Genomic DNA, 4,427 nt, shown 5'->3' on the forward strand with positions numbered 1-4,427 from the left:
ACTCACAGGTTTGCTGAGACATAGTAAAACAAAGACACAAAGAGAGATAAGACAGAGTGTCTCTATCTGTTGGATTTGGTGTCTGTGTTTTCTTCCTGGGCTTCTGCTGTGTAGCCCAGATAATCATTCTGCTTCTAACCCTGGCTTCTGCTCTGTAGCCCAACTAATCATTCTGCTTCTAACCCTGGCTTCTGCTGTGTAGCCCAACTAATCATTCTGCTTCTAACCCTGGCTTCTGCTGTGTAGCCCAGCTAATCATTCTGCTTCTAACCCTGGCTTCTGCTGTGTAGCCCAACTAATCATTCTGCTTCTAACCCCCCTGTCTGATCCTCCAAACTCACCTTGCATGTAAGGCAGACTCTGGGATAAGGTAGAGAGGTGGAAAGAGGATGGAAGGGTGGTTGGGAGCCCCTCCTGGTTTCTGGGAGGGCTGTTGTGGTTCTGTATTACTTTTAACTTGTATATTGCTGTCTATAGCTGCAAATATTTGTAATATATTGTGAATATCTGCTTGTACATCATGCTAGGCTGAGAATATAAAGCTTCATTCCTTGACTTCCAGCTGGCTGAGCCTAGCCTGGGTGATTCTGAGAGAGTGATTGGCATTGGAATGGGCTGCCGAGGGAGGCGGTGGAGTCGCTGTCCCTGGAGGTCTTCAAGAAAAGCCTGGGTGAGGCACTTAGTGCCATGGTCTGGTTGACTGGATAGGGCTGGGTGCTAAGTTGGTCTGGATGATCTTGGAGGTCTCTTCCAACCTGGTTGATTCTATGATTCCACAAGTGTGTGTGTGTGGGTAACTCCCAAAGCATCACAAGGTGATTCTGTGAAATGCAAGCAGGACAGCTCAGCTTTCAGGGCTCCAGTGCTGCGAGTTATCAACTTGCAAGAAAGCAAGCAAACATTTTTTTCTTTTCTGAGTGGAGAGGGGAAAAAAAGCCCAACTTTCAGTGAATCCAGCATCCCTTTTGATTGGTCCCTTGGTAGTCTGATTAATTTTGAGTGCAGATGTTTATGCTTTCCATCCCAGAGCACCTCCAGCACTCTGGAGCAGTGCTCATCACGCCGTATTTCCTCCGTGCTACCCCGCTCTTGTTATGGTCGTGCAGCAACATATGCTAAGGCCTTATTACAAGGGATTCCTATAAATGGCATAAAGGATTAATAATGCATTTATAACACAACTTTGTTTTAGCATAAAGCAATCTATAAATTTGTAATAAATGTTTTATAATGTTTTTGTAGCCTGTTATAAATGATAAATGGGAGGCTATAGATGCCACATCAAATATTCATGCTGCATTGTGTGCATTATTATGCTGTTACTGTTCAGGAAACCATTAATAATAAAGTGAATGGAGATGTAAAAGTTGCTGACATGCTCAGCAAGCCATTTATAATGAAATGTATAATCCTTACCATAAAGTAAATACATTGGCCAGTGATTGTTGATGAAATGGAAACACACTGAATTATTTGTGGGGGTATTTATATATTAATGTATATTATCCATATCATGTCACGGAGATGCCATTAATATATTATATGTATTATTAATTATCTTTACCTAATTTATAGGCAGCTCTCGAAGTGCTACCTTGTCTCTCTGGCTGTTTTGTCAGCCACCTGAGATCTGGTGAGTTATTTCATGTGATGTTGTGTGCTGCAGGGTGGCCATTTGGGCTGGGAGTGTTGGCGCTGTCCCTGGCTGTGACTAGCCTAGCTGAGCCACAGCAGGCAGCTGCCTTTCCTGCTCCCTCATTGTGCTAGTTTGAAGCAAGCTAGAATGTTTTGGTGAGAAAAACTGGATTACAGGCTGTGAAAGGAAAACAGTGGTGGTGTCCACTTCCCTCAGAGTCTTGCTGAAGAAGAAATGAAAACATTAGATAACACTCTCGACATTTTTCACTCACTCTGCCTTGGGCTCTGACTGAGCTGCATCTCTCTAACACACCCTCCACTCACCTTTGCTTCTTAACCTCTTGGCTGAACCTCTATTCTTCCTTGGGACTGGGGTAAGGTTGAGAGGGGCAGGAGGAAGGTGCAGGGGTGGTTGAGAGCCCCTCCTGGGGACTCAGGTTTCTGGGAGGGCTGTTGTGTTTTCTTCACTGAGAGAGTCATTGGACACTGGAATGGGCTGCCCGGGGAGGTGGTGGAGTCGCCGTCCCTGGGGCTGTTCAAGGCAAGGTTGGATGTGGCACTTGGTGCCATGGTCTAGCCTTGAGCCCTGTGGTAAAGGGTTGGACTTGATGATCTGTGAGGTCTCTTCCAGCCCTGATGATACTGTGATACTGTACATAGCTGCTTGTATATTGTGCTAGCTGTAAATAAATAGCTTCATTTATATTCCCAGAGCCAGCTGAGTCTAGTCTGGGTATTTCTAAAGTGTGGGGGGGCGGGGAACACCCAAACCATCACACTCATCCAGCTGTCCTGCTCTTGCCCTCTACAGGGGCAGGGAGTAGAGGTGGCTGAGGGTGATGGTGGACAGCCACTGGTCCAGCAGGTTAGGTATACTCTATGGTCTGGTCATCTTCACAGGCTCACAGGATGTTAGGGGTTGGAAGGGACCCAAAGAGATCATCCAGTCCAACCCCCCCTGCCAGAGCAGGATCATGCAATCTAGCTCAGGTCACACAGGAACACATCCAGACTGGCCTGGAAAGGCTCCAGAGAAGGAGACTACACAACCTCTCTGGGCAGCCTGTGCCAGTGCTCTGGGACACTTACAGTAAAGAAGGAGGTGGAACCTCCTGTGCTGCAGCTTCCATCCACTGCTCCTTGTCCTATCCCAGGCAGCAGTGAGCAGAGCCTGTCCCCCCTCTCCTGACCCCCAGCCCTCAGATAGTTATAAACATTTATTAAATCTCCTCTCAGTCTTCTCCAGCCTAAACAGCCCCAGGTCCCTCAGCCTCTCCTCATCAGGCAGTGCTCCAGTCCCCTCATCATCCTCATAGCCCTCTGCTGCACCAGCAGATCTCCAGCAGATTTCTGCCCCTCTTAAACTGGGGAGCCCAAAACTGAAGGCAGTGCTCAACATGAGGTTTCACCAGGGCAGAGTAGAGAGGTAGGAGAACCTCCCTTGATCTGCTGGACACACTCTGCTTAAGGATGAGGCCTCTGGGCAGCCATGCTTCGTCCTCCCTTCTCCTCCTCACACCTCCCCTGTGCAGCTGCCCCTTCACTGCCACCTCTTCTCACCTTGCACAACTGACCAAAAGGAGGTTGGAGAGAGGTGAGACTCATCCTCTGCCCACGAGCAAGTGACAGGACAAATGGCCCCAAGTTGTGCCAGGGGCAGTTTAGGTTGGATGCCATGAAAAATTTCTTCCCCAAAAGGTTGTGGAGTCTCCTCTGGAGACGTTCAAGGCCTGTCTGGAGGCGTTCCTGTGTGACCTGAGCTAGACTGTATGGCCCTGCTCTAGTGGGGAGGTTGGACTCGTTGATCCCTTTGGGTCCCTTCCAACCCCTGACATCCTGTGAGCTTGTGAAGAGAGCTGTCAAGGTCTGGCACAGGCTGCCCTGGCAGAATCATAGAACCATAGAATCAACCAGGTTGGAAGAGACCTCCAAGACCATCCAGCCCAACCTAGCACCCAGCCCTAGCCAGTCAACCAGACCATGGCACTAAGTGCCTCAGCCAGGCTTTGCTTGAACACCTCCAGGGATGGTGACTCCACCACCTCCCTGGGCAGCCCATTCCAATGCCAATCACTCTCTCTGACAACAACTTCCTCCTCACATCCAGCCTAGACCTACCCCGGCACAGCTTGAGACTGTGTCCCCTTGTTCTGTTGCTGGGTGCCTGGCAGAAGAGACCAACCCCACCTGGCTACAGCCTCCCTTCAGGGAGTTGTAGACAGCAATGAGCTCTGCCCTGAGCCTCCTCTTCTGCAGGCTGCACACCCCCAGCTCCCTCAGCCTCTCCTCACAGGGCTCTGCTCCAGGCCTTTCCCCGTCCCTGGGTGGGTCTCAAAGCCCTGTAGCTGCGGTGCTGAGAGACATTGGTTTGGCGGTGACCTGCCCGTGCCGGGTTAAGGGTTGCAACAGATGTCCTTGAGGGTCTTTTCCATCCAAACCCATCCCGTGGTTCTGTGAGGGACACCTGCTCTGCTTTTCCTTTTATTCTTTGCGGGTGGTGAAAGAAATTCCCTCTTTTCCCACAGCGGAGGCTTGAGGCGTGGAGCCCAAGCCGCGGCAGCCGGGAGCCACAGGGTGCCGCCGCCCCCGGCCCTGCTGGGCAGCAGCCTCCCCCCGGCCACACACACAGCCGCCGGCCGCAGCCGCTGCCCACGGCGCTGCCTTCGCCGCCGCTCCTCTCCCGCTCCGCCAGGCTCGGCCCCGGGGCGCGGCAGAGGGAGGCCCTGAGGGGCCGTCGCCGCCCGCCCCTTTCCCCGCCTCTTTCGCCGCTTCCTCCCACCGCGGCCGCT

Source organism: Pogoniulus pusillus, chromosome 13 (genome assembly GCF_015220805.1).
Source record: "Pogoniulus pusillus isolate bPogPus1 chromosome 13, bPogPus1.pri, whole genome shotgun sequence".
Lineage (NCBI taxonomy): Eukaryota > Metazoa > Chordata > Aves > Piciformes > Lybiidae > Pogoniulus > Pogoniulus pusillus.